This window comes from Pomacea canaliculata, linkage group LG13 (genome assembly GCF_003073045.1).
Source record: "Pomacea canaliculata isolate SZHN2017 linkage group LG13, ASM307304v1, whole genome shotgun sequence".
NCBI classification, from domain to species: Eukaryota; Metazoa; Mollusca; class Gastropoda; order Architaenioglossa; family Ampullariidae; genus Pomacea; species Pomacea canaliculata.
The window spans coordinates 18,629,177-18,641,798 of NC_037602.1; the positions used below are offsets into that span (position 1 = coordinate 18,629,177).

At 40.1% G+C, this 12,622-nt stretch overlaps 2 long non-coding RNA genes across 2 annotated transcripts; one reads left to right on the forward strand and one right to left on the reverse strand.

Moving 5' to 3' along the window:
- Nucleotides 1-5,622: 5,622 nt before the first annotated feature.
- LOC112554627 lies at nt 5,623-9,658 on the forward strand. Its single transcript, XR_003097272.1, has 3 exons — nt 5,623-6,704; nt 7,124-7,347; nt 7,904-9,658. It is a non-coding gene; the product is annotated as an uncharacterized LOC112554627 (long non-coding RNA).
- A 2,208-nt stretch (nt 9,659-11,866) lies between these two features.
- Nucleotides 11,867-12,495, reverse strand: LOC112553796. Its single transcript, XR_003097109.1, has 2 exons — nt 12,360-12,495; nt 11,867-12,035 (listed from the first exon to the last, which is right to left on the reverse strand). It is a non-coding gene; the product is annotated as an uncharacterized LOC112553796 (long non-coding RNA).
- Between the last annotated feature and the right edge of the window lie 127 nt (nt 12,496-12,622).

A 12,622-nucleotide genomic window follows, 5' to 3' on the forward strand; every position in this document is an offset into this window, starting at 1 on the left:
AAACATAGCCATAAATTTAGTTTGTAAGTCGTGTTTGGACCAAACAGGGGGATAAGGTTGCTGCGAATCGGCGGCTTTTGGTTACTCCAGTTTTGAAAGGAAAGTTATGACTTATAATCACATGAATTATCGTGATTCAGCCCTGATGACTGGAATAAATTGAATAAATAAAAATATAGTAGTGCTCTTCAAGCATAAAATTAGTTTCAACAAAGTTGAAAAAGTAGGAAAGCTAAACAGAGTTGAACATGAAATTAAAATTCAAATTGCTGACAAGGAGACAGAACATACACAGTGCTATCATTGGTGTGTTACAAAATACTTTGTGAGTTCTTATTTTGTACGTAATTTAATTTTTAATTTGTTACTTACCTGAAAGGTGTATGCTAATGAGCATAACTCAGCACCAAACTACATCTGTAACTTCACGGGAAGTGAGATGTCACCTCTTTTTAAGAGCCAGCAATATTCAGAGAAAAGTGTTAAAAGGCTCATGTCTTGCGAATGAAATACAGCTTTTTGTTTAGATATTGCTGACTAGTGTCTTATAGTGAGTCAAACACCCGTTTTAAATAATTGTGCTCTCCGGTTAGCCGGCTTTCACCAGTCAACCTACAACATTTGGGTGGAAAAACTGAGTGACATGGCGAAAGAGAACTTGGAAGCGAAGTGCCTTGTCAGTCAATGTTCCTCTATCTCGTTGTATTTGATTTGAGAAAATAAAATTGAAAATAAATTTTACAATTAGTTTCGTACGTATATATCCATACCAAGCCTAACCTTTAATCGGAAAATTTGGTAAGCCGAGAAAAACGACTATTGAATATGAAAATGGATTACACCTTGGCATCATCAACCATTTTTACAGATGAGAGCTGTCTAAACCAAACTAGTATCTAACAAATAGTCAGGCTGCCTCCTGTAATTGCAGGAAGCACCGTGTAGGGAGTGCATGTGGATTGTTTCAAAGTGTAAAGTTCAGGGCCAGAGCAGCGACAGGGGGACTAGTTGATCTCTTTCAGAACACAGCCCTACACACGAGGGTAAACTTGCAATGTCCTCCATCTGCTTATTGGAACTCAGCTGCCAGCCTGGATGTTGGGACTGTGCCACATACAACTGTGAGTCGGAACACACAGATAAAGAGCTGGAAAAAGTGGAAAAGCACTGTTATGGGAGAAGGGGGAGGGATAGATTACAATATTTGGACCCTATATACAGTGCTAAACCCTACATACAGCATCAGACCCTTCATACAATGTCAGACCCTTATACGATGTCACACCCGATATACAGACCCTACAATGTCACCGAGGCATCTGCGTATTCGATTTGATATGTTCTCTTGCTAAACACATTATTTGTTGCACTGCATGGTAGAACATCCCTTCTTCAGTGCCAATGTGCTGAATACTGTAATACTGACATTATCATTCGAAATGTTCTTTCCATCAAAGACATCTCCTCTCGCGGTTTATCAAAGGCGTGTGGTGTAGTCAAACTCCGTAACAATTATTGTAGTTGTTTTGACAAGCTTTATAAACGATGAAGCACAAAGAAAGTAGAGAAAAGTAATCGACCCCCCAGGAAATTTCGAGAAATGGAACCGGAGCCTATATAGCTGATGTCAGACTGAGAATTTCTCACCTCCCTCACACAAGCACAGAAAGACACGATGGAGGGGCCATCCTATGTCTTTACGGACACATATCCTGCAAGTGTCCCTCAAGTCTCTGCTAGCTTCTAGTCACAAAGCAATTATAACGTGTCTCCAACGTTCGGATATCACAGAAGAGCTCTCACAGTGAATGGATGTTCTGTATTCTCAGCTGGAGGACAGGAATTCACTGTATATGTATATGTGTACATAATCTTCACAGGAAGAACTGTCATAGAGTGAGTTTCTTACCGCCAACCCTAGCTCTCACGACAGAGCAATAGACTGACAAACTCAAACCAGGTATTTGTATTCACAGAACAATAGATTGACGAATTGACAACACAAACCAGGCTCAGCTAGGGTGCCTCTCATACCCCATTCCTAAACCCCAGAAAGTACAAACCTCCGCTGCACCTCCGGTGCTTAGAGCCAGGAAACAGGACCATGTCCCTCCTCTCCTTCCTTTTCTGCACTTGCTACCTTCTCGCACCCAGTACAAACTGTCCGTGTTGTGTTTTAATCTTTGCAGGCCCCTATCCTATTTCTCTGAGCTTCTCTTCCCTACATCCCGGCCAGACAACTACGCTTTTCTTCTGATGACCGTATCTTTACTATTTCTGTCACCAGAACAACCAAATATGGTCACAGGATTCTTAGTTACTGTGCAGCAAAACAATGGAAGTCTCTCCCTTTTCATATCCGCCACATATTTAAATCTTTTAAATGTGCACTAAGACACACCTCTTCCTTCAGCATCACTCCTAACAACAGTCCACAGAATGCTACTCCTTTTTCAAACCATCCTTTTCCACTTTTTTGCTACTTTCCTGTTCGTCTTCCGCTGAATCACGATATTCTTATTCTTATTCTTATTATTATTTCTATTATTATTATTTTTGTTGTTGTTGTTGTTGTTGTTGTTGTTGTTGTTGTTGTTGTTGTTGTTGTTGTTGTTTGAACTCACGATGTGACAAAGGCAGGTACTAGCTAACAAAATCAATTTGCCTCTTCATCCAGTTCACTACTGCGGTCTTGAGAGTCCCCACACAAAAAAAAGCGCTTTTCTTGCATATGTTGACCATTTGACCACAACAGAATTATTGACGATTGTATTGTCCAGAGAAGGAAACAGGCAAGACCTATAGACAACCAGCAGCAAGGGTAAAGAAACTATAAGAAACCAACTTGATTAATGAAAATCTAGCAAACACGGAAAGCCAAGTTTTGCCAGCCAAAACAGTTTTTCATCATATATTTTTATGAGGATGAAAAGCATGAACAAAGGTAATGTGAAAACTGAATTTTTATAGCAGAAATGGGCATGTTTATTTGCTTGGTCCAGGGAGTGTATTTACCTTATTCACCTCGCAAAATCCAAAAAAGACTTTCTTCAGACCAGTGTCGATGTCTAGTGCACAGAGCAAAATGAAACAAGTAACTCAACTCTTCAGGAGTCGAATATGTCAAATGTTTTATATCTTTCCATGGTGAATAAAAGCAGTTTTCCTGCTGTATTAAAAGAATTTGTATAGCCCAAAGACTATCACCAAATTAGAGATGTTTCTCCAGGAACATTCTTTAGCAATCAACTATGTACCTGGAGGGCATTGATGGTGGTTTGGACCGTTTGACTGGCGACACCTGAGTGGGGAGGCCGCAATGTTTTTTGTTTTCATCCACACCGCCAGCCCACGTGTTCTTGTCATATGCAAACTCTCATCCTTCTGCACATCAGATGACCATATCATGCCATGGTGGGTAGTTTCTGAATCACGCTGTATAAAAATTTGTCGAAATTTTGTTTGAAATGCGCTTATGATGGAGGTCGGGGAGTGACCAGCCAAAGCAACAGCCACTTTAGTACATTCTGTTTGTCTGTCATATATATTATGAATTACTGAACACTGGCTGGTTTTCCAGAAGTTGATAAATTCTTCTCTACAACTGTTGCTGCTACAAAAAAGTTGTCAAAATCTTAATGGTTTGACCCCCAGAACGGCTTAAAAGACTTTTCATAAGGCGGGATGGGCTTAAATTACAGCAACGAGGCGGGTGAAGACAGCCCATCCTCCATCTAAACATTACCGACGCAAACAGAGACGGGGACATCGGCAGAAAGAGTAAATAATGTCGATGTTTTGTTGAAAACAGAGGAAAAGGAGCGTTATCTGCACTGACACATACCAGAAGCCCACTGACCTCTGATAAAGAATACGGCGGTTGGGGAGACATTTTTTGTATTTTCTGATTTCTCATGTTTGTTTTTCTCATCAAAAATTGCTTTGGGATTAAATCCGTTTTCTTTGAACAAAGATGTAACTTTTTTTTACATTGCTCCAGGAATAGGGTCAATATTCTTGATGTTGAGTTGTCCTGCCCTCCAATGTTAACATTAAACTGTTTACTTCGTTGTAAGCTTAGAGAGATTAATTTTTTATTGGGTGTTGTCTGACTTTTTATATTCACGGACACACTGTTTCTTATGTTGATGTGTGAAGACATCGAAGAGGAGATGCTAAAGCTCACGTTGGCCGTCATTGTTTGCTGCAGGTTGTTCTGGTTGTGTTTATCGTGAAAAAGCCTCTTATAAACTATCGTCACCTTCCGTATATTAGTTTTACCACAATTTTTGTGTTTTTAAGTGTGCATACGAGTGTTAAGGTGTTAAAGATTCAGACAAAAAGTTCGAAACATTTTTCTGAAAATATATACAGCGAATTTATTTTGTTATGTTTACTTATGTTTACCCCCTTCCCAACAATGTATGAACGGCACGTTCTGAGACAAGAAGTTGTATACATTATATTTTAAAAAAACCCACTTCTTGGAGTCAAGAAGTCAAGACTGGTTTGATCAAGGTAACCTGGCATCCAACAACAAAATCCACAAACAAGAAAAGTCAGTTGGCGAAAAAAACAGACCCAGAGCAACAGAGAGAAAAGTTAGCCAAACGACGAACATCGGATGGAAATTTTATGAAAGGCAGATATTACTGTATAGAGAAAAATGTCAAAAGACATCCAGAGGTTGCCAGGATGGGAAACTTAGAAGAAGAATCACAAATGGCTGTAAAGATCAAACGACAGACAGAGGAACGACAATACAAAAATCAGCTCAAGGAAAAATAACATGGAAGATTTTTCTTGTTGCCCAAACACAGTAAAGAGTGCAGATAATTTATAAAATATAATGCACTGACTTTCGTTCTTTTTTCCCAGACAAGATTATGCAATGCGTGAAACGTTTAAAGATATGAAGGGCTATCTACAGACTTCTTAAATCTTCCACAAACATTGAAATCTCTTAAGTAAATTACACGTGAATCATGCTGTTTGCAAAGTGACTGATGAAGGATATATTCGACAGTAAAAACGATGTTTCTTTGAATACATTCTAATTATTCAAGGTGTCAAGTGTGGCAGTGATCGCAAGATAGCTAAAAGTGCCAGTGTGGAGCTCACCTGTAGTTACAAATACTCTCGACAGCCAAGTTATAAATTGGCTACACCTGGTAAAACAAGATTTTAACTTCTTGAGTGTTTACGGGTATCAGAGGAAAGTGTAAATAGCAAGTATCGTCCTCTGACCCAGAAGTGGTAAACATGGAATTTTACACTGTCTTGATTTTTTTCCCTGATCGTTTCATCTTTTTGTGGGTTTTTCCTTATTTTTGAGAACTTTGTGTAGCAAGCTTGGTATTTCTTTGATGCAGGACATTTATTTTCGCGCCAGTAAGGGGAAGGAACACTCGTGCAACCGAACGACTGCATGTGTGCGTTCGTGTGTGCGTGTGCATAGAGGCTAAGGTTTTTCATTCGATACTTTTATTGTAGAACTGCAGCTAGTGACAATACTACATAAAACCCACACAACATAACTTTCCAACATATCGTGAGAGACCTACAGTCATTAATCGTGACAAACGACCAGCTAAACAATCACAGATTTAACGGTTCCGGCAGCCCTATGTGACAGCACCCCATGATAGTTTGTTCTTAGACGGAAGATTTGGCCTATGAAAGTGATTCGCGCCACCCGGACAGCCACCCCGACCCTGTTTCTCCGTCGGTAATTCTTATCGGCTGCACTCCTACACTGGGAAGCCCATCACTCAGCCTCTGCATTCGCTCCACCCCTTTCTGAGAAGTATATAAACACAAATCCCTACGTTTATCTGTCAGTAATCCTTGTGGCCTGCTGTGTGGTTATCATTTCTATTAAGAGAGCATTGTAACAAAAAGTTTACAAACTTCGGCTTATACATTATTATTAAAACATTTGTTACTAAGCTGCGAAGATCTTGCTAGGTGAGCTGCTTGGTGTCGAGAAGAAATATAAACTGTTTCAGAAATATTTCTTCAAAGACAAGTCTCATAAAGGACATAGGACCTTGAGAATTACTTTACAGAATCATTTAGTCTTTATCTGAACCAACAACAAACAAGAGAAAAAGAGTTCGTTCTTTCGTCAATAATTTAAAATCACAAATGGCTGCTTGTGTCTACCCAAAGCTTATCACAGTCTCGCTGGCATTTCTTGTCGTCTTCTTCTGGACCTTCCGATGCCCAGCAGCTGAGGTCTCCGGGAGGGCGAGAACTCTGCACCTACCAGCTCGCCATCCCAGTCGGCGGCAACTGCGTGACAGACGGGCCTGCCGTACAGCAAAAGCTAGAAGCCTTGCAGCAAGACATCCAACACGCCAAGCTGCAGGCTCTGTCGGAGACCAATGCCCTTCAGGACCAGATCCACGTCATAGAGACCAAGGAATCAAGGGTAGACAACCGCCTGACGGCGCTGGCGAGCGATGTTTCCAGTGTCCAGGGAGCGGTGACAGGCTCTCGCAAAGAGCATTGCACAGCTAGCCACTCCAACCACCCGCCGCAACGATAATAACGGCAATGGCAACGGCAATGGCAACGGCAACCTTCCAAACAATGAAATGCTGTTACAGCAGGTGACTGTCATGAAGATGCAGCTCACGTCGGCCGTGGAAAAACTGGAAACCGAAATATCCAACCTGAAGAACCAACAACAGCAATCGGTGGTAAATATACAATCTTCCCGCAGTAAAACACGTTAGGTCATAATATATATATACACCGTCATCGTGGCACTAAAAAATCTGTTTAGAACTAAAAGTATAGCAAAAAAGAGAGAAACAATAACAACAATTAAATTAAAAGCAAACATTTCCACGTATGAGAGATTCACGTGTAACTGTTTATATTACAAGCAAGTAACCATTCCACTAGCCTGAATAATAGTGTGGCGATACTCTGGCTTTGCAATATCCACTTTGCCTGACAACGTGTTTTGACGGAAAGAGAAGAAATTCCAAAAATGAAAAGACTTAGGAACTCGGATCGTACGAGGCATTATTATTCAGAAAGAAAGATTATTACAGTTTTTTCGCGTTAATCGGTCTTTCTTTGTTTATTAAAAACAGATGTTTATGTCTTTCAGGATGCCTCGCAAGTCAACTCCCAGCTTAAGCAGCAACAGAAGGATATCGAGATGCTCATCCAAAAAGTGTCCAACCTGCAAAGTCTGTCGACTCAGGTGCAGCAACCAGACAGAGCCAGTTCTCACAGCTTGGTGCACTCATGGGAAACATGCAGAAAGATCTGTCTGGCATTCAGTCTCGCGTAGCCTCTCTCGAAGACAAGAACAAAGAAATTCATCAAACGGTGAGTCAGTACACCTGCTCAGGTGTGATTGCTTACTGTGAATCGCTGAAACACACTTTCACAAACTCGCACCTGTATTTAAATTTTAACCCTGTACTAAAAAAACCTTTTTTTAAAATATATTTAAAAAAAAAACTTTTGACGCTTCATAATAGCATCCACCTTATCTCTCTACCTGCGGGTGAAGCTAGACCTCAATAACGCATGGCATTGGTTCAAAGGCCATTATTTTAAATAGGCATATAACTTTGGAACTTTTAATTGGCTATAAAGTAATTAAAAACGAGGGAAAGTGTATCCGTGTGGCGATTTCATTGAGAAGCAGATGTGAGCTGAAGTGGGTGTCAATTTATAAGACAGCGTCTCGAATAGTCTCGAGTACTTCATGATGGTCAACAAATACATGATCCACCCACCTTCTCCACCACAGACTCCACTCCAAGTTAATCCACATGCATGCAAAAGATCGTTGCTTTGAAAATCATAAACACTTGCAAAACTATTGGCTGTGCCACTCAGTCTGAAGAACGTTTTGCATTATCATCATCCCTGACAGATGAGCAACCACAGCTTAGCGATCAGCGATGCTGCGGCGCAGCTGCAGTTCCTCGCCAACCAGCAGCAAGTCCTGCAGACAAAAATCACCACCACGTCCACAGAAGTGCAGAACCCTGCTCAGCCTACAATCTCAGGTTTGAAAGTTAAAGACTTTTTCCCACAAAAATGTACAAAACGGAGAAGATACGATACGAGTATATATGCTGCTGGGGAGCTTTTCGTGCTTTTCTATTGTTTTTAGACATGATCAACGGATAACAACGAATACGTTAATAAGTCTAATGCTTGTGTCTCACCACAGGTTCAACGTATCGCCCAGAGCGTCAGTTCACTGGACAGCAAGGTGAAAACATTGGCACCACCAGCATGAACACCGTTACACAACACTCGGTGCAAATAGCGGACCTCAAAACCCAGATGCAGCTCTTGTCCACCAGGATCACCAGGCTCAGTGGTGCCATGCCCACCAATTTCACCGACGCCCTCTCGTCTCAACCCCGTCGACATTCCCGTCCCTACCCCTCGACCAAGGGCTGGGCGTTAAACCACTTTTTAACCGGACAAATATGGACAGACATTTGAACAATTTTGTCTTACATAAAAGCAGCTCTTAACTGAACAAAGTGTCCGACCTGCCCCAAAGTCCTTGGCAAACAAATTGAAGATGGTTCAGCATATTGACCAAAATTCCTTTATCCCGAGTGTCCACCTCAACACCACGGGTTTCTTGTGACCTTAGTCAAACTTAAGTCCATATTTGTCGGGTTAATAATGGTTCTTAAACGACAGAAATTTTCATTCTGATCCACGAGTACAATAACCAAGAGCTTCAAAGTTCCATGAAGTGTAGCAACAGTTCTGTCAGTAATCATACACTTGCGAAACTACATGTTCTACTCGTTTCATTCTGAATGTAACACGTGCTAAAGAAATTGTATTTCTCACATATTTTTAATCACCGCAAAGTTTACATGTAAACAAATGTTCGTTTTCTTAAGATCAACGCAATAGGGGTTTTGGAAATGCGAGGGAAGAATGATAGAGTTAATAATTGATAATTTTTATTATTTACATTGGAAGGTTGTATTAACTGCTTTTGATACCTTTGCTTAAACCAGAAATAATTTGAATACTTAATTATAGTATTTTATGGCGCGTTTCGCTTTGCCAAACGCAAATTTTTCGTCTTCTGGGCCACCTAAGTGAAGATTACAATGTCAACTTTAAAAGGAACATTACGAAACACGATATTTTGCTTTTATAACAACAAAAGACCACAAATATTTAAAAGCACCAAATAACTTTTTAACTTACGGCTGTGACAAAATTCTTGGGAAAAAACGTTAATATTTGGCAAAGTACTAGTGTTTTCATGAATTGACTATAATTTTATTTTAATGGGGCTTATTTATAACAAAATGAATTTTTTCTGAAGCCTTTTGTTCTGTAAATATGTAACGACTACAGATTTACTTGAATCATAAAGTACAAAATCGCTCATCTGTAGTCGGCAATGGTTTAATGTGCAGCAATGATATCTTCACCCTCAGGTTCCGATATGTTGTGATTTTTATTTAAACCCCACTATTTCATGAAATGATGTTTGTAGATTTCTAGTCAAAAGAATGTGACAGTCAATGTTATAGACTGAAATAATTATTTTTAAAATATTACCACTGTACGCAGACTTGTTATAATCACTGATTTTACAAAAAAAATCACTGGATCGGAATAAATGCACCTATGAAATTAATGACACAAGTTTTTTGTTGAAAACCTGCGCAGGTGGTGGTATCGTCAAAGATTAAAGCTCACATTCCGATTACATGTGGAAAAAAGTGTGTGTGGAGTAAGGAGGAACAAGGAAATGTAGTCACAGGTACCCACCAACCCTCCATCCCTCGTTTGATGTAAATATCCTTTTTCGATTACATTATCAAGTTAGCGCACCCACACCTCCTTTCTTCCATAGTTCCACTCGGACATCTACCATCAAGTCTTCAACATCTGCCAGCTACCCACACTTTTATCCTAAAAGATTCTTATCGTCAGGCATAAAACTAAAAATGTTTGACATAAAAATCAGTTTAAGAGCTAGTGACTGTGTGGGATTATCATCTCCAGGGCATGGCCTGTAGAGGGTTAATCCTAGCTCTCTCTGAGTGGCATTTATTCACAGGGTGCTTTGACCCGAGTGAGCCTTGAACTTACATACATACATTCTTTGACTGTGCCAACTGATGAGCGGTTATACTGGTCCATTAGAACTGGTCATCGAGGAAACAATTGGATAGCGTCAATGGTTGACAATGATCGTCACTGAAGCCAGTCTTGAGCGGTGATGAGCAGGTCCTTCATGGAACGACGTCCATTCCTTCAGGTTGACAAACCAATTTTTCCTCTTTCCACATCGGCATCGAACAACCTTCAAGGCCAGTCTTAAAATCCGATCAGCTTGCACCACTCCACTGTTGTAATAAGGGTTCCTAGTGGCCCACGTGGGTGGCGACCTACTCCATACAAAGCCACTGCTTCTGTGTAGGAGACTTGAAGCAGCCTCCGGCGTTGGTCTCAGTGCTTGACCTCTTCTCTCCGGTAAGAGTCCACGTCTCACCTAGCTACACCAGCATGGGAACCACGAGGGACTTGTAATATTTGGTAGCAAACCTGTCGGTGTTACATTGCCTAATCCTGTCCATTGCTGTTGCGACCCTGATGTAGATACGTGGTGTAGTGGATACTACATGTACTTAAAGCCATTCACCTCCTTGTACTCCATTCACGTAAATCTTTGCTTTGCCGTTGCAGTTGGTGTCGACCAAGACTTTGCACTTGTCATCGATGGTCTCCATTCCATATGCATTCGCCGTCTGTCAGTAAGGTCTTGCAATTCGCTGTTGGTGCCTGCCATCAGATTGATGTCTTCAAGCGTGGGTTGTACGTGGTTATAACCGATTGAAACGGAGGTGTGGATGGCCGTTAAGGGTTTTCGCAACACGTTTTCATTCGATGATACAACTAACGACGATACAAGTATCCCCTAACAATATAAATGACGACGATAGTATCACTGAAATGCAACTATCTATAACAAGTACTAATCTTAGAGACGAAAATCAGATCTTTTGGACAACCGATTCTTTTATTACTTATTTTATGTCTTCGTCTGAGTTTTCGCTTTGTTATAACTTTGGGATAGGGAAGCCAGTAGGAAAAAAATAGTTCCATAAAACTCTTTTATATATAGTTTTAAATAATAGTTTGTAGTATTTTGTTTAATAAATGGCAAGAGCTCTTTATTCAACTTATCCAAACATAGCACGAATACAGCTCTGCACTGACTCACACCTTAGGTGTACACATTTTCTCACCTCAGTTTGTTTTCGGTGAAGGAAAATGAGGGATGGACTGACGTCATCACCGATGCTCCCATTTACGTGCCTGTGAAATCGTAACTTGCTTGGCCACATCCTATCCTTTCCATGATCCATTAGCAACCCAACTGACAGTAAACAAGAACCAAAAAAAAAAAAACCTGGGGATGATTGGACCATCCTATAATCCACATCTTTCGATTCCGATTTGTAAGAAACGGGGAGGAAAACTAGCGGTCTATCCCAAACTCTCCTTTTCAGCTTTTGCGGCCGAATTATACTGCACACACCCACTAACGGTGGATTCATGTTTACCTGGCCACCCATTAAAAAGAAAGGGGTAGAAAGGCAATTCTTTTAAAGTCAACTCTAGTTATGACACCTTGAAATCTCCCACGCATTTGAGGGGGTGTGGAGACGCAAAACGCAAAGAAAACTATAGATAGCCACCAAAAAAAATAAATAAAAAATAAATAAAAATCCATCGTACAGACACATTTGCTTTAGACCTTTTCTGCATCTGAAGCTGAAAGGTGCAACTGAAGCTGCAACCCTAAAGCTGACCCTTTAAAACAAACACAGGCTGTCCTTTAAAACATTTTAATTTTTTTACAAGAATAGAAGACAAAAACCACTGTCTTTTTATAACATTCTACCTCTTCTTTACACAGTTCATTATCATCATCCATGTATTAACTTTTCATAGAATGTCATTGTATCTCTGTCTCCTGTTTCTTCTGCCTCCAACAAGAGTTCCTGAAAACAAGGACAAAATTAGCTAAAGACTATTCTTATCAAGTCTGGCAAAGTGGTTTTTTTTTTTTTTTACATTACTGTTAAATAAAAAAATTGGTCATTATTTGTCCCATTATTTGTCTTAAAAATTCAAAACAACAAATCTACTGGATGTATAAAGAAAGCCATTGCCACACAAAAAACAAGAACAAAAATGGAGATCATCAAAGTAAGCAATGACATAAGTGAAGTTACCCGAGTGCGTAACAATAGACCAGGAACATGAAGCTTGTTGATAAAACAAATGATAAAGAAGACTGAAAGATAACGTGAAAAGGATCTGACCTGGAGGAGCTCTGGATCTTTCCGTGTTGTATGAAGAAAGTAGATAACACCCCGTCGAGCAAGTGAGACTTCTATCTCTAGATTTGATAATGGGAGTCCTGGCTGGAGCACATTGGCAAAGTGATGCTTTTGCTTTTCTAAATAAAAAACAGATTTTACTGTGTAAGATGATATTCTTCCATCATACATCACAAAGTGCCAAGGTACCTGGATATTTTTTTAGTTGATGTGAATGAGTGAGGCAACAGTCAAAGGTTTAGAAC